Here is a 19,146-nt window from a genome sequence, read left to right as displayed (position 1 = left end):
AAATAAGCTGCCTCTATATGCAGCACACCAGAGCAACTTGCAGAGTTAACAAACAACACTTTCAAGCCAGCACAACACCTCAGAGGACCTCCAGACTAGTAGGGACCTAAAGGGGGGCACTACCCCCTCAACAGAACTTATCTTGGGATGACACAGAAAATGGAAAGCCCATGCTGAAAAAGTGGGCAGGGCCTACCCAGGTACCTATGACCTTCCACTTTACACGCAAGCACAGGGTGGGGAAGACAGCTCCAGATTGGCCAGGGAAAGAGATCCAATCATGGCAAATAGTGGGGATATATGCGGGAAACCGGACGTATGAGTTGTTCAAGTGAGGTCAGAGACGAATGGAGGATGATCAAGAGAACAGCAGGAGGGAGGAGGGTGTGGCTGACTTTGGAGGTGACTTCTGGAGCAGGTGAGCTATTAGCTTTACAGTGAAAGTGGTACTGCAGTGTCAGTGTGTGTGTTTGTGGCCAGTGTGCAGAAAGAATTGTGCTGAGTGAAGGACGATGCTTGAGTAGTGTGGAAGGAGGAGTAGTAGTGTGGAGGGAGGTGTAGAAGAGTGACAGGAAGAGTAGTGGTTTTAAGGTGGGAGTAGTAATATGGAGGGATAAGTAGTAGGAAGGAGGAGTTCTAGTAGAAGAGAGGAGTAGTGGTTTGGAGGGATGAGTATTAGTGTAAAGGTGGGAATGTTTGTGTAGAGGGAGGAGTTGTAGGAGGGAGGAGTAGTTGTTTAGAGGGAGGAATAGTACTGAAAAGAAGGGAGTAGTAGAGTAGTGGGAGAAGGAGTAAAATCAAAGGCTGGAGGCAAGAGACCTAGAAGGAGTGAGAACATTCATGGAACAGAAGGTTGGTGGGAGGTGAGTAGTGGAGTGGAGAAGAAGAGAGAGTAGGAAAGGGAGAAGTGAGAGTGACCATGTTAAATGAAGCCTGAATAAAACAGGGTATTTGCAAGCCACTTTCCGGAATCCCATTAGACCACTTATCGCTGGTGGGCAAGTTAGGAAGTCTCTGAGGGAGTTTAATCAGATAAGGCAGCATTCATCCTTTAGGGCCTCCCTCACCACTAGCAGTACAAAAAACTAGACAGTAGGGGCCAATCTTCTGTATCTAGTAACCTGGGAACTGGGACTCCTGGGATAGGGCGGAGGTTCTACACTAGGTGAGAGAGAGAGGGAGAGGGACGCGTCCCATGAGACTGGGAGTGATTCTTGTGCCATCCGTGACGCATTCCACATGAAAGTAGTAGCCCCACCCCGGCTTTTGCTGGTAAAGCGATCCTCTTCTTCTGGATAAGAGAACAAGTGAATACTAATGAAAAAGTGAAGGTTAAGACTGTGGGTGTGGACCCATTGCCGCTCACGGTTGTGACAAAACGTGGTGTTCATGAGGGTCTTTTACATCAAGGCCATTTGTGGTCAGTTATAACATTGCTTGGTGGTCCCATTTCAACATTTTGTCCAGAGGAAATGATTAATTGTGGCACTCCCTCTCTACAGCCCCATACCCCTGAGTGGTAAATACAGAATATTGCCCCAGGGAAGTAGTGCATGTTGTAATAGGTGAGAACACCCAGCGCAGTACGAAACTATTTTGCAAAAATGACTGGCAAGAAAAAGGAAAGTGGCACTTGGCTTAGTGTGGGCAAATGTGTAGGGAAGTCTAATAGAGCAAACAGATACGCAGATGATAAGACAAGTAGTACACACAGATAACATTTCACATAAAGTGCACAATCACAATGAATTCTCTTTTTCTTGTAAAACAACTCCTGATGAACGTTCCATAACAGATGTCTCCGCCGTTTGAAAGAGAACTGGAACTAAGCATTCCACAAAATGGTGGATTTCCAGCAATGGAAATATGCAGGCCTGTGTCTTTGCTTAAAGTGGCTTTCGTTTGTGACAAACAGTAAATGAGGCCTTCTGGGCACCGATAGCCTTTGTAAATATGCCGACGCATGATGTGTGCTTTGCTGCAATAAGAACTGTTGCATTACACCAAGGCAAGATACTACACAGATTCTGTATTGTTGATTTACCAAAAAGAAAACTAATGGCACTTCTGCCCTCCTTTCATAGTGTGGTGCTAGATGCCCAACATAGTTGGAGAAGGGCGGATGCGCCTTGTTAGAGCTATTCAGAAGCTTGCTAGAATGTTGTAGAGTCTCCATGTTCTGCTGTGGTATTTTTAAGCACTAGCCGGTGCGTTGTAGGGTAAACATGTACAGCAAATCACCTCTGTTAGCATAGTAATGCCTGAAAGATGTTTGAAAAGATGACCCTGATTCACAGAAGTGTTTTATAATGGCGCAATGGCATTGGAAAACGTTCTGTGAATCAGGCCTATTGTGTTATATTCATTGTTGTAGTGGAAGTGTATGGTTGATGGTATACCATTTGTTAATTGTGGTTGAAAGGAATGCTTTTCCATGAAAGTTGGCAGCAAATATTTAGCGCTTGCACCGAGTGCTTTGCCAAGGCACCGAGTGCTTAAATATACTGCCTGCCTGCCTGATTAATGACAGAGGAAGGAGGTCCGTATCTGTGTGACACAGTTCCGCGACTGAAATATCTCTTTCTGTCGAAGGTTCTGCCCTTGCTGCCAGCTTATCGAACAGTGGCGAAGCACATGCCAGCAACTTTCATTGAAAAACGTTTCCATTGAACCACAATAAACAGATGGTACACGGGCAACCGTGGGCTACCACCACAACAATCATCAAAATACTACACGCATTCCATATTGTCCTTGCCAAGGTTTAGCTACACCCAGCATGTCACATTATCTACACAAGATGGAGCACTGTGCATAATAGTAAACTTTATAGGTGTGTAGCAGCTTCATAACGAGAGCATTGGTAGTTTAGAGCAGTGTATTTTTTTTAAAGGTATCTGCTTGTGATCTGAGTTCTAACCTTCAGACAGAGCTCCACTTTTTTCTTTTCAATGTAAACTGTTATGGTATGAAATGGCCTACAATTAAAACATAGTTTGCTTGAGATTGAAATGCGTGATACTGAGTGAAGCTGTTTTAAAAAAAGACTGGTTAAATACAAAATAAACCAAAGCGTGTAAAATAATGGCCCTCTCCCCAAGTGGTGCTGAAACAGAGCAGCCATCAGAACTGTTTTCCTTTTTCTAAATGCATAGGACCATCTGCCAAGTGTAATACATCTTGTTGAGGAACCTTTCTCCAAGGGACACTTATCAAAGACCTCAGCGCCCTTAGATATAATGCAGAGATATTTTGTGTCGCATGAGTTGCGCAACAGCGGAGAAAATGTGGTTCCTCCACTCCGCTTTGTAAATCAAAGAAAATAAACGTCGTTGCACACTCTCTTTCATGCGTCACTTCAACCAAGAAAACTCCACTCAATTGGAATATAGAAATACATTTCTCTATTGGTGCGGGTAAGTGCCCTTTGTGATGACACGTGTTTCAACAGACCACGCCGTCTTTTTCAAATCAGGGCTAATTCATTAAAAAGTGATACAATACAATAAACAAATGAAAGTAAAACGTTGAAGTCCAAAAACCCATTCAATGTATCAAGTGTAGCACAGACAGAGAGGGTGCGAAATGGGAAGGATTAATTAGGATGAACAATGTGACATTAAGCATCAAAATAGAAATTGATTAATTGTACAATGCCATTCAATAAACACATTGGAGACAAAAACGCGATAGGGATGGAAAAGGGCTTGGTTGGAGAGAAAAGAAGCAAATAGAATGCCATGAGTTAATTTGTCTCTGAAAACATGAATATGCAAATAAAATATAAAATTGTTTTTGAAATAGATAAATCTTACCCAATATTATAGGTTGCTTAATTTGGAATGTTGCTTTTCAGCTTAACATAATGATTCACGGGATCAATCCCAGCCTGCCAAACAATATTCGGGTTATTGAGTGTTGTATTGGCACATCTGTTAGCTTATGACTGTCTAGTTAGTGTTTCTAAGCGGTATAATTACGTTCATAGAGAGTGTATTAGACCGGTTGAAAATATCATGTTTCAATTCTGTCTTCCTGTGAATACAGGAACACAGCATGTCTTACGTGCTCTTAACAGGCGAAAGAGTAAAAGAATTTCCAGGTGTCTAATATGGTAGTTGTACCGTTCAGTTTAACATTGGGCTGCTTAGAGAGTGCACTTCAATATCTCCTAGTGCTATGAGTGCTCATTAAATCGGTCTTCTCCCATGCCGTGTGGGCTGGGGCAGCAGAATAGTCCCTCAAGCGTGTCTTACCTCTGCAGTACCACATTAACACCTTTGTATGATTCTGTCCGCGTTCGCGGAAGAGTCAAAAATGGCGGCTTTATAAAGTTGTTGGTGTGGTTGTCACAGCAACCTCAATAGTCCTTTGTTAGTTACTAATATGAGCGCCATCTTTTAGTGTTGTGTAAACGTACTACCTATTATCCAAGATTAAGTATGATCTTGCTTGAGAATAATACAGGTTACATAACGTATATTAAAGATATTCATGAAGTAAAGATAAGAAATATCACCAAAATAGAAAGCAAATCTGATTCAAATCAAAGAACAATTATCCCAGATGTTAATGTTCTGAATGGATATAATACAATTGAAAAAAAGAGGAGCAATCATATTAAGATGGTGAACCAAAATTAAGAAATATACCTTATCTCCATATATGCAATTTTCCATTAAGTTTCAAATATTAACATTCTGAGCTGTTAGTTGCAATGCAGGGTAAGCTTATTATACGTTAACTTTGGAATAGATATCTAGCAGAAAATAAATAGGTTATACAAAATTCAAATGCCTCATAAGAAGGAGGACATCTCATTGTCTGAGTTCAGACCTCTATCTACTGTCCGAAATCTACATATTAATTTCGCCTCCTCTTGTCTCAGTTTCTTCTCTTGATCACCTCCTCTCGGTTCAAGTGTTACTTTTTTAAGACCCAAATATGTGATGTCTTGTTTAATACTTAATTGATGTTTTCTTTGCCAGTGAGCTGCCAATGGTAAATTGGTATTTTGACAGCCAATGCTGGACATATGTTCACGGATTCTGATTCTCATTTCTCTGATAGTACTCCCAATATACACCTTTTTACATTGACAAATAATTGCGTACACAACAAATTTAGTTTTGCAATTAATAAAGTCAGTGATTTTGTACTTAGTGCCATAGGAATCTTCAAAAATCTCAGTGTTACACATTGCATATTGGCACATGGAACATGAACTGCATTTTCGAAACCCCACAGGTAATTGCGGTAACCAGGAAGTTGACTCTACATGTTTTGCTTCAGGTAGAAACGAAGGACTGAGGATATTTCTCAAAGTTCTTGCTCTTTTAAATGTAACAGAAGGGTTTTCATCAATATAATTTTGGATATGTGGATCCAATTTTAAGAGTTCCCAATTCTTTTTGAGGATCTTCCTTATTACAGAGTTGTTAGCACAATAGGTTGTGATGAATCTGATCCGTTCTGGCTTGTTTTGATTTAGTCTACTGGAGATAAGTGTATTCTCTCTGTTAAGTCCCCTTGCTTGTACGCGTGCCTTAGCAATGTTTTTTGTGGCATATCCTCTGGCTAGAAAACGGGTTGTAAGTAGTTTACACTCCTGATCAAAGGTTGCTTTTGCCAAACAGTTCCTCTGAGCTCGTATGAATTCCCCTTTAGGGATGTTTTTAATTACGGGATTGTGATGACAACTCGTCGCAAACAGAGTTGAGTTCGCCTCTGTTGGTTTCCTGTAAGTTTTGGTCATAATCTTGTTTTCTTCTATGTAAATTGTTAGGTCTAGGAAATTGACTTCTAATATGCTGGATGTTCCCGTAAACTGTATTACTAAAATGTTTTGATTTGCTCGTAGTTTATATTCTTGCAGCTGGTCGTCATTGCCCTTCCAGATGAAAAAACGTGAACTATATATCGGTTCCATAAAACAACATTTTCTTCATAATTGGGATCCGAATAAATATGTTGATCCTCGTACATAAATTCACAAGGGGGGTCCTGGGAGTCCCTCTGCCAGACATTAGTCCTGGTTACGAGAGACTTACCCAGAGTCTTTAGCTCACTATCTTTCACAGAGAAGAAATATCCCAAACATATCAGTCTTTGTCCTGCCCTGGGGCAGTCCAGCACCGAAATGCTAAGCAATTCTTCTCTGAACAAGAGTACCAACAGATCCTCGTACATAGCCATTACAAGGTTAGCGAGTGCTGGAGCATACTTTACTCCCATAGCTACACCACAGGTCTGTCTATAATATTCCTTGTTAAAAAGAAAAATGTTGTTTTTCAAAGTCAGGAGCAGCATTTCTTTAAGCATCTGTATTGATTGGTAACTTGCCGCTGTATCTTGCGAGAAAACGTAGTCTATAGCATCCAAAACTGTGTTATGCTTGATCGAAGTATAAAGTGCTGTAACATCCCATGTGACTAGGATGTAACCAGGTTGCCAAATAACACTTGTTAATTTGTTGATAATTGCTGTTGTGTCTTTAAGAAATTACTTAGTTAGATTTACTTTGAACCTAAGAATATTATCAATGTATTCTGCCATATTAACCGTAGCCCAGCCTATTCCACTGAGGATAGGTCTCCCTTCTGGAATTCGCTCAAATGGTTTATGGACATTAGGTAAAAAGAAAATAGTCGGTAATGTAGGATGTCTGATTTCCAATGCTTGTTTTTCCTCATCTGATTTAAGACCTTGACGGTGCCAGCATGTAATTGCTCCCATGAGTTCTTCAATAATGTTTGCTTTAGGATTTGATGTTAACTTCTCATAAGAGAATGGTATCTTCAGATGATTGTAGGCCATTGTTATGTAATCTTCGCGGTTCATCACCACAATTTTACCACCTTTGTCAGCTGGTTTAATCGTAATTGTGGAATCTTGTTGCAAATCTTGAACAGCTTTTCTTTCTGTTCGTGACAGGTTGTCAAATTTGTGTTCGATTTTCGACATTCTGTTAAGCTTTTTTGTGTCAAATGCATCATTGAGGTCCTTAGTCATTGTTTTGTAAAACACATCTATTAGGTTATCTGGCATTGGCTGAGGTGTAAATCTTGATTTATTTCTCATTTCTTTTGGCGCAAGGCTGCTTTGTTGAATACGTAATTCATGTAACGTTTCATGTATGGGTCGTTCGGTATTGTCTTCCAAAGATCTAAGTAAGTGAATATAGTTGAGATCTTCTATTGTAAATTCACTTGGCATAATAGGAATTTCCTTTTGTCGATACGTATTAGTCACTTGAGTAGCAAACCATTTTCAAAGTTTGAGTTTTCTGACAAATTTAAACAGATCTATCTGAACATCCGTGGTATTGTAATCTATTGTCGGAGCAAAACAGAAACCTTTGTTCAGTAAGGACATTTCTTCTGTTTTTAGATGTCGGTTAGATAAATTGAAAACAAGATTATCTACTTGTTTTTTTTCTCTGCCTCTCTCACCGCAGCTCTTGTAAGTCTTCTGAAATCTTCTAATGTGTCGGGATTCCCTGGATCTCCCATTCCCATGCTTCCCCTGGACCTGTGACGGGTTGTTGTTGCGTCGTTTGAGGTGGAAGTAAAAAACTAACTCTTTTCTGGTACATGGTATGGTTACCTTTTTTAAATCTTTTAATTTGGTTCAAAAAACCTAATCCTGTATTTGGTTGATCGCCTGTATCTGTTTCCTTGTCCATTTCTTTTTCTTGATCGCCTTCTGACTCTGCATCCGAGCTGCCTGGTGATGAAGTCGGGGTACTCTCTCTCGAGACTGGTTTAGACAGTTGTTTGTATTTGTCATGAAATGTATATACTTTATCATCTTGATAATCACGATCATCTCTGAAAAATTTCCTCATTTTTCTTAATTTAATTTCATCTTGATACTCCTTTAAAATTACGAACATCTTTTGATAATTTTTCTCTTTTGTAACTTCGAGTGCTTTAGCTTCTTGAATCTCTTTTTTCAAAGTGTCTATCTGTTCAGTAATTCTTTTATGTTCTCTAGTGGCATGTTCAACCAAAAGGTCTAACATGTTCTTGGAGCTAAGATTCAAATTCTTTTCCCATAATTCTGCCAAGTCCTTATCATCGTCTCGTGTAAAATCAGGAAAGATGAGAATTCTAAGTCCTCTTGGTATTTGCTCTTTACTTATGTAATTTTTAAGGGAAATTGGATCCACATATCCAAAATTATATTGATAAAAACCCTTCCGTTACATTTAAAAGAGCAAGAACTTTGAGAAATATCCTCAGTCCTTCGTTTCTACCTGAAGCAAAACATGTAGAGTCAACTTCCTGGTTTCCACAATTGCCTGCGGGGTTTTGAAAATGCAGTTCATGTTCCATGTGCCAATATGCAATGTGTAACACTGAGATTTTTGAAGATTCCTATGGCACTAAGTACAAAATCACTGACTATATTAATTGCAAAACTATATTTGTTGTGTACGCAATTATTTGTCAATGTAAAAAGGTGTATATTGGGAGTACTATCAGAGAAATGAGAATCAGAATCCGTGAACATATGTCCAGCAGCGCCCTGGCAAAGAAAACATCAATTAAGTATTAAACAAGACATCACATATTTGGGTCTTAAAAAAGAAACACTTGGACCGAGAGGAGGTGATCAAGAGAAAAAACTGAGACAAGAGGAGGTGAAATTAATATGTAGATTTCGGACAGTAGATAGAGGTCTGAACTCAGACAATGAGATGTCCTCCTTCTTATGAGACATTTGAATTTTGTATAACTTATGTATTTTCTGCTATATATCTATTCCAAAGTTAACGCATGATAAGCTTACCCTGCATTGCAACTAACAGCTCAGAATGTTAATATTTGAAACTTAATGGAAAAATGCATATATGGAGATAAGGTATATTGCTTAATTTTGGTTCACCCTCTTGATATGATTGCTCCTCTTTTTTCAATTGTATTTTATCCATTCAGAACATTAACGTCCGGGATAATTGTTCTTTAATTTGAATCAGATTTGCTCTCTATTTTGGTGACATTTCTTATCTTTACTTCACAAATATCTTTAATATACGTTATGTAACCTGTATTATTCTCAAGCAAGATCATACTTAATCTTGGATAATAGGTAGTACGTTTACACAACACTAAAAGATGGCGCTCATATTAGTAACTAACAAAGGACTATTGAGGTTGCTGTGACACCCACACCAACAACTTTATAAAGCCGCAATTTTTGACTCTTCCGTGAACGCAGACAGAATCGTACGGAGGTGTTAATATGGCATTGCAGAGGTAAGACACGCTTAAGGGACTATTCTGCTGCCCCAGCCCGCACGGCATGGGAGAAGACCGATTTAATGAGCACTCATAGCACTAGGAGATATTGAAGTGCACTCTTTAAGCAGCCCAATGTTAAACTGAACGGTACAATTACCATATTAGACACCTGGAAATTCTTTTACTCTTTCGCCTGTTAAGAGCACGTAAGACATGCTGTGTTTCTGTATTCACAGGAAGACAGAATTGAAACATGATATTTTCAACCGGTCTAATACACTCTCTATGAACGTAATTATAGCGCTTAGAAACACTAACTAGATAGTCATAAGCTAACAGATGTGCCAATACAACACTCAATAACCCGAATATTGTTTGGCAGGCTGGGATTGATCCCGTGAATCATTATGTTAAGCTGAAAAGCAACGTTCCAAATTAAGCAACCTATAATATTGGGTAAGATTTATCTATTTCAAAAACAATTTTATATTTTATTTGCATATTCATGTTTTCAGAGACAAATAAACTCATGGCATTCTATTTGGTTCTTTTCTCTCCAACCCAACCCTTTTCCATCCCTATCCCATTTTTGTCTCCAATTTGTTTATTGAATGGCATTGTACAATGAATCAATTTCTATTTTGATGCTTAATGTCACATTGTTCATCCTAATTAATCCTTCCCATTTCGCACCCTCTCTGTCTGTGCTACACTTGATGCATTGAATGGGATTTTTGACTTCAATGTTTTACTTTCATTTGTTTATTTGTATTGTATCACTTTTTAATGAATTAGCCCTGATTTGAAAAAGACGGCGTGGTCCGTTGAAACACGTGTCATCACAAAGGGCACTTACCCGCACCAATACAGAAATGTATTTCTATATTCCAATTGAGTGGAGTTTTCTTGGTTGAAGTGACGCATGAAAGAGAGTGTGCAACGACGTTTATTTTCCATCAGCCAAGTGGTTGCGATCATGCAAAGCCATTGCCTAACATTTACAGCATTCATTTGTTGCTGTAGCAGCAAATCCTGCCTACTTTGGCTAGCGAGTTTAGGGCCCTTTGGGAACGTGCATGAAATGGATGGGATAATACAGAATAACTCCAAGTCCAAATAACCGAACCAATTCAGGAAGATGGCAAAGTACTGTTTTATTACCAATCAGACCATCCAGGATTTTGTGGCATGAAATGGCAAATTTTGCGGCGCAAATTTTGTAGCACAAACCTTTATTTATGGCAGCATTTTTGCAGCACAATTCTTATTGACTGGAGGGTGCAAGATTGGTACATTGCAGGAAAGAGGCTGTGTGCAAGGCTACAAGAGAGCCAGGGTGTCAATATATGTATCTTTTATATCAAATGGGAAGAGTCCTAGATGTCTCTGGCTTGGCAGAACAGTGTTTGTTTTGGCTACGTTTTTTGGTTTAATGTGCATGCCTATTTAATATTATTAATGTTATTTATCATTATCAGTTGCAATGCTGAAAATATTCCCCTTCTGTGTTCTACAATCCCGCAAACACCAACACACCTCTCTCACCCAACACACCTCACACGTCTCACCAATTCCCCATCACAACTTGTATTTTTGAACCTCGCGCTCAGTCATAGACATACTCACATGCTCTGTCAAACTGGCAAATCACAATTTGCACTCTCTAGTCCCTGCCAAACTCCAAATCATACTCTCAACTCACACTGTACGCTCCCCAATTCCTTCCGCAGTATACAGTCCGTCATTCTTGCATGCTACTTCTGCATCTTTCATCCTTTCTCCCATTCTATCACACTCTTCCCTCATCCTTTCTCCCAATCTGCAGCCCAATACTACCCCTGTGCCTACGTTCCTTCCACTTTCTGTACTTCCGCTCTCTCTGATTTCTGGCCCACGGCCCCACTGCTTCCGCTCTGCTCTCTTGCCCACTGCTTCCCCCTCTGACCCACTGCTCTCCCTCTGATCTCCCTTTGCTTGCCTACCAAGCCACAGCTCACCCATCACTCCCCTCTCACTCCTTTCTCTCACATATTGTGACCATTTTTCAATTTTTGAACAAAACTGTAGATTTAGTCCTAAAAAAATATGGGGCATCTAAAAATTGAGCAGAACTTGTGCTGTTTTAAGATGAGCCATTTTTTGGAAATGAGCAGGCCACCTTAATCTCAAAGGTGACCTGCGCATTTCCACGGGGCAGAGCTGTAGAGCAAATGATGCGCTGGCCAGCCACCTTGAATACGTTTGTGTTAGAAACGCTCTCCCGACAATGGTCTACAGGCCCCCCTGTGCATTTCACCGTAACTGGCCCTTAAGGTTCCTGCCACTGTAAAATGCAACTCAAAAAAACACAATTCTACCCCATTCGGGGAACAGAAATGCAAGTGAGGCAGCAGCTGTCACACTTAAATATTTTTTTTTTAAAGTATTGCAGTAAAGTAAAGACCCTGTAAAGCAGTGGCATCCCTCGTGCACGTATTTAAAGTGGGCACATAGAGTGGCCTACAATTTCTGCACATTTAAAAGCACATCTTGTTTTTCAATTTGGGATTCACTTTTAAATGTGCAGAAACGCCACCTGATTTGCGCAAAGGGGTGGAAAAGGACATCTGAATGGGCGCAAATAAGAAGCGTCCATTCAGATGTACTTTGTGGATCTTTTTTTTTCAAAAACTTACATTTTTGCGGGTGTTTTTGCAAAAACTGCAGTTTTTGCGCTTTTTTTGCAAAAACAGCAGTTTTTCGCGGCATTTTGCGGGATCGCAAAATCGCTATAAGCTGGAGGGTCTGAACAACGATCTAAAACAGGGAGTTTACAACGAACATCAATGGACGTACGCTCAGTTTTTCTCTTGCAGCGATCTTTACACAAACAATAGCTTTTATACTATCAAGTGGACAACATATGCCTACCTCTAAAACATGTCTTGTATTTGTATTTGTATTTTGTTTATTTATATAGCGCGCCTGGCTCAAGTCTTAAGTTGCTGTTGGTACTCTTGTTCAGAGAAGAATTGCCTAGCATTTCGGTGCTAGACTGCCCCTGGGCAGGACAAAGACTGATATGCAGGGATATTTTTCCTCTGTGAAAGGGACAGTGAGCTAAAGACTTGGTTGAGACTCTCCCAGGGGTTCGTGCTGGTAGAGAGACTCCCAAACCCCCCTTTGATTTGGGTCTCAATGATAGTAAAGCTCAGTTAATCATTTTAATGTTATGGGACACAACAGGTACGTTATGCTGGTAGGGTGTAACAGGTTAGGTTGTCTCCAGAGAGGAGTGTGAAATGCAGAGTGGGACTACGGTCCATTCTGCACGGGCACGCAATAACTTGGGTTAGCTCAGATAGGCAATGTGATGCTGTGAGGCACTATGCGCAGGTTCTCCTAGACTTGGTAAAGTAGGTCAGGTTGTCTAAGGTAGTGTGAAGCCACTAAGGCTGTGATACAAGTAAGGCATGCAAAAACAATGGCACATAAATAAGTACTGCAGGTGCATATAATAGGTCGAAATACGTCCAAAACAGATAAGGCATCGGGTATCATGGAAAAGGATGAATAGCTCGATTGGACTAAGAGGAAACAATTTTAACAGAACAAAATCAGTAAACAATGCCAATGGATTAGAAAATTATGGCTTTAAATAACTACGAGATGTGCCGAGGAAGAGAGGCTCGTCAAAGTCATCGGCTGTGTGGGGCTTTCAAGAGTGTGCAGATGGATGCTTGAGTTAAGACCACAGCGAGGAAGATAAACGCTGTGTGATGCTGGTGCACTTGCAGTTTTCTGAGCAGAGAAGGTATGAGCAAGTCTGCAGGAGCCGTTGTAGGGCGCGAGCTACTCGGGGTATTGCTATTCCTTCAAGGAGGAGCTGATGCGTGGGTAATCACTTTGAGGTAGAGTGCCGATCAGAAACAAGTGACAGTGAGTGAGGCATAATCAGAAAGGACACTCACATGCACACTAAAAGTGTCATGGCTAGCGGCAGCGTGCGGCAACCGGAGGCAAACAGGGCCTTTTCCACAGCCTTACAGTTATCGCAATTGGATAAAATAACGCCAGTAACCTTTCAAACCCGGGGCAAACAGCCTCTATTTCGTGTCGCGTTGCACCGACCATTTTGAATACAGGCTCGGGGGCAACGTGGCGAGGGCTGAAATAAACGATGGGGATGTTTTTCAATGATTCAGGAAATTCGTACACCTAAAATAGTGTACGCAGCAGATCTCACCCTGTATAGCAGATGCTGGGAGCTTGCTGGGATAGGGTGCAGATGATGCAGGTACAGCGTCGTGAAGAAGCAATCCTAGTGCATGCGCCTTACACAAGTTGATGTCGCTGCTCCAACACGGGAGGAGGAGGGATCCAGCCCACTCCTATGCTGGGGGTGGTGCTTCTTCAGAAACATTAGATACACAGTTTCTCATTGGTCTTCAAACTATAAAGTCCTCCATTTTATGGACTTCTACCATTGGTTCACTTAGCAGCATGTAAACCCAAACCCAGGTGCAAGGAGATGGGGCACAACACTACCTCCCTACCCAATTAGCCCAGCATCTCATGCCTTCTGCCATGAAGATTGTCTTTGTACTTGAACTTGAAAAATAAACCTTGTCTTTGAGAATATGATATGATAGGTTATTTATAACGTGCTTAATACCCAGAGGTTTAGAGTGCAGACTTGGGGTTCGAACCTGTGTTGCTTTGTGTCGTCTTGCTTGCAAGGTGAGCACAGGAGTGAAGGCACTCACTATAGTGTCTAGGACTCCAAGTACAAACTCTATTTTTATCTTTTGCTCATGTGACAGGAGACCACGATTTGGTCCATTTTGCAGGTTTTAAATGCTCTAAATGAATTAAGCTTGGCACTCTTGATGTTATTTCTTTGCACCTTAACAAGGGATGATTCATCCTCCGCACGGTCACTCATTTCCAGAATAGACAGCTGACCTTGGCTGTTTCAGCCTTGATTCCAGGCCAGACAACCCCGCCATGCAGCTCCACGATTCTGCTTATTCTTGCTGCGACACAGTTTTCCCTTTCCGCTTCATGGGTCCTGGCTTACTAAATGTATGATACCGATGTCCAGCTTCTATATAATGGCGGCTTCGCCTGCATTCTATTCACTACATATAGCCAGATTCTATGATGACTTAGTCTACCTTGCGTTTCAGCATCTGTACATTTATTGAACGGTTGATTCTCTGCAGCACTTTGTGCACAAGTAATCTTCTTCTTTGTATTTGAAAGCTCGCTTGATCAGGGGTCAAGTGCTAAAAATTAAATTGGGGGGGACTCATCAACAAATGCAATGGGACTTGAGGTCGCCAGAAATGACCATATCAAGATGAAATACACACATTAAATTGGCTTTGCACAACCTCCCAAACTTCACAGGATGAATGGCATTTGCCTTTCATAAAATCAACACACACACAAAACCAAGAAAGGATATTTTCTTCTTATAGTATTTTTGAAAACGTTAAAAGGTGTGCATGTTTTAAACTCCAAGAACCAATACAAACGTTTCCCTGGAACTTGCAATACCAAAATGCGACATTTTACCTTTAGTTGTGTGTCATTTTTGATCAGGTTAGTGTCCCACCTGCAATCCTGACGTCTGCAGTTCGTACCTGGAAGTCAGATTTAATTAATAAATTCAAAGAGGAAATTCAATGTTTCTCATTTTAGCTGGGGGGGGGACTGAGTCCACCCTCTTCAAAAAGGGGGTGGACTCCGTCCACCCGCGTGTACTCTTGACTTGAGCCCTGCACTTAATTCTTTACTTCATTATTTGTTTCTTTAGGATCTATACATTCTCTTCGATCAGTATCTTGGGACGTCGTACATACCTTTTATGATGTCACTAACTTCTTTTCTTTGCTCTTTCTCATATTCCTTCAGGGAGTTCCTCCTTAGGTTCTCATTACTTTGGGGATACATTCGATAGGGTTGTCTGAACAGGTATCTTCTATAGAACACGGATGTCTCCAACATATAGGCGGAAGTAAGGCTGCGTCTCCTGCAGAGGTATACAGCTGCTCCTCTACATTGCCCCCTCTGGTCAAGTCCTCGACCACCTCCTCAAGTGTTTCTACATCTTGGTATTTTTACTTGAAGAAGTGTTTCTTAGGCGTCCATATTTTCATCACCCCCCTCGGGGTGCCTGCCGTTTTGACATGTTCATCTACACTCCAGGGCATGTAGTTACATTGTCCATTCGGGGTACAATAGACCCAACGTCCCACGTGCGCCTTATGATTAGTATGATTCTTTGGATACTGAAACTTCATTCCCTCAGGTGCCACAATGCTAGCCTTTATACATTTTATGACAGCATCATCAGTAAGCTCCTTGGCGTTTGGTTAATCTTTGACTTCAATCATGATCTACATTCCTACTACCTTATTTGCTGTTTTCTTGCATTGTGCAATCACCATCCTCACTATACAGGATACGAACATTACTAGCACCAGTATTACTCCAAGAACCTTGACTAGATTTGCCACCCACTAAGGAATCCATGAAAGCAAGGAGGTAAACCAACTGTCATCTTCAATATCATCTGGCTCGTCTTCCATATTGGTATGCAGGTCTGTCAACATTGATATGGCCTCAGTCAAGGTCCCATTCTGGCCATTGTGAGAAGGTATGTATGTGCAACATGATGGCCCTATTTTGGCACAAACTCCTCCCTCCATCGCTGTGATCATATCAAGGACATATCTATTCTGGAGGGTCATCAATCGTATGGCCCTCAGCCCTTCTTTAATGGCGTTGAATCCCTCTATGGTAGCATTGATTGTCTGCAGAAGCTCCCATTTGCAACCATTTGGCGTTCACCACTGTTTGAATTTCAGGCATGAATATAGCTGTCATTATCATAGCAGTCTTGCTGAACAACTTGTGCTCTTCAGGAATAGTTTCATATGCTGTTATTGATTTGGCAGAGAAGTAATTTTCTCTTTTTTCGTCTGTAGGAGTTCAAGTGATTTTCTTTTTCTCAAAAGTTCATCCCCTTTTGGAAATTCACCAATGTTTAGATCGCTCTGAGGAATCACTAATGCTGGAACATGGATGAGCACCAGGGAACACACTCCGCCCCATTCCTTGGGCAACTTCCTGTAGGCTCTAGATCCACAAGCCTGATATCGTCGCTTCTCTCATTCCAGGAACGTAAATTGTGGTTTTGCATCCGTTGTTATAGCCCACATGGTTCTTTACATGTCTTCGAAACACAGTGTTGCATTAACCAATGGGATTACAACTACTGGGCCTGATTCCTCTTCTACCCATGTCAGTAACTTGGAGTGCTTGACTTTGACTTTAAGCATCCATCGTTCACTCTCTGCACTTCTTGTACGTATTCTTTTTTCAGCAGATGAGCTGCACAAGACATCGTTCTTTCTTCCCATCCCTTCTTGGTATGCACTCGTCCATAGATCAATAGTTGTGTTTGTTCCCAGCATCCAGGTGATCCTGCTATTTCAGTCACATCAGGACAGTTCATTCTCTTAATTTCTTCAACGATCACCTCATCCTGTCCTGCAGCAGGATACACAAGCATTTTGTCTGTCCATCCAGGCTCCTTCTCCGTTCATATCATCTTGATATAGTCATCCTGGTATGGAAACGGCCATCTTGATCTCCAATGCAAGGTCACCCAACTTCCTTGGAATTGTTCTCGAGTCGTACATGCTACAAGATGGCTGAGGCATTTTGCATCATATGCTGAAACCTTCTTCGAAATGAAAGTCCTTACAGTATTCATTGCATATGGGATGAGAGAGCAGACATAACAACTCTCATCAGATGCTCTTTCTCCCGGCTTTTTCATGTGTTGATACTACATGTTATTCCCCATGTGAGCTGAATTATCTAGATAGGTATTTATCCCTTCATTTATCTTCCTCTGCATCTCTTTTATGTCTCCTAACATACCCATAGAGATCAAGAAAATTGTCATCATGTGCTCTCATAGTGGGGAGAATCATAGGAACTCTTTCTTCGGTAGAACCATTAAGATGATAGAGGCTGTGAAAAATAAGGAACAAAAAGCCAACGATAACAATCATGCAAATATATATTATGCACAGAAATCTAGGCACCCCTCTCTCGTGCCATTGTACTACTTTCTGAACTCATGCAGTCGCTATAATCATGCCATCTTCTTCATTAATAATTTTTAATACAATTATTGAGAGTCTTTTACATTTGCAACTGTACAATTTGTTCAATTATAGCAATGAGGAGTCTTCTTATCACTGGATGATTTTTAGGATCCTGTAAAAAAGTGTGTCTAGTAACATCTCTTCTGACAAGAGCAGGATAAGATTGAAGTACGAACACAAAGACAGCAACCAAAAGCCGATGAACATCACTATTGGCAGGTATCATGTATGTTTATCACTTAAAACAGATATTCTCCATGAAATGAATTTGGATATTGGTCTCTCTTCCAATTTCTAATCAAGAACTGATGTTTAGGCATGATTTTGATGTATTGTTCACTGTTTCAATATGTTTCTAAAAGTTAATTTAATACTCTGGAATTTCTCTGAAAGTCCTTGCACTCCCTGCTAAAATATATAAGGAGTGTCTATTGAATTCCAGTCCAAATAAAATACATGTTTAATCAGTCGTTGCTTTAGCATTCTTCTTCTTAGTCATCAATCGAGTCTGCACACACGGAAATTCTTCTTCTTGTCTTGCTTCTGAATCAGCAATGGTGGGAGTGAGGGTCTTGCCTTTATAAATCTTCACGTCATTCAGATGCAACCAAGCTCGTCTTCCTGAAATATTAACAGCTGAAGGGGAAATGGCCTCAACAAGGAATGGGCCATTAAATCACGGTTCATGCCACTTCCGGGTGAAGTTTTTGATCAGGATCAGGTCCCCAACATATAACTTAGATGGTGGTAATAGTTCACTCGGATTGGTCGCCGAATTATCTTCTTCTGTGTTTCTAGATCTTCCCCGATACTTGACCTGATCTGAAATGAAAGGAATACTTGTAGTCATACATGTCAAATAATCATGCATCTCATTACCTAGAGTTTTGGCTACACTCTGGGCATCACCCCTGATCCTAGACGGAGGAGTAAGGGGTGTTCGCATTCAACGCCCTGTTACTAGCTCGTGCGGGGTGAGGTGGTGGTCTGAGCCTGGCTGATTCCGAAGGCCATGTAAGGCCAGGGGTAGGTAATCCAGCCATCTCCTTTATAAAGTCCATTTAATCTTGGAAATCCTCTCTTTGAGGAGGCCATTGAGCCTCTCACATATTCTGTTTGCTTGAGGGTGATACGCAGAAGAGAACTTGTGCTTTATACTTAATAAAAGCCATATATGTTCAAAGAGCGCATTGAAAAAAGATGGCCCATTATCAGATCTTAGAACTTTGTACACAGCCCACCATGGGAAAACTTTACATAATAAAAACTTCACTGCACAAGTTGCATCAGGGTGTGCACACGCACCCGCTTCGATCCACCTAGAGAAGGGGCACACCACCACTAATAGATACCTATATCCATTATATGTCTGCAGCATATTGACATATTCGATATGTAAATGCTGAAACGGACCATTCGGTCATGGTATTACTCCTCTAATTGTTCTCAGTGTATGCCCAGCAGTAAACATTTGACACACAATGCAATTCACCACAAACAATGCAACGTGCTCCAACAAATTAGGAATGAACCAGTCTTCTGCAATGTTGGCAGCAAGACTTTCTCTAGTTACATGCGTGGGTAATGCTGTTGTTCAACAGCAACTTTTAATAAAGTTACTTGCATCACTGGCTTTCCAGTGCTTTCTTGTCACCATAAAGCTTCAGTGGGGGATAAAGAACATCCCCTTCACTTCGACAGTTCTTGTTCTTCCTGTGGTACACTTTCCTGAATTT

The sequence above is a fragment of the Ambystoma mexicanum genome, chromosome 6p (genome assembly GCF_040938575.1).
Source record: "Ambystoma mexicanum isolate Mex_15411 chromosome 6p, UKY_AmexF1_1, whole genome shotgun sequence".
Taxonomy (NCBI): domain Eukaryota; kingdom Metazoa; phylum Chordata; class Amphibia; order Caudata; family Ambystomatidae; genus Ambystoma; species Ambystoma mexicanum.
The sequence above is the reverse complement of the archived record's forward strand: the minus strand, read 5'-3'. Positions refer to the sequence as shown.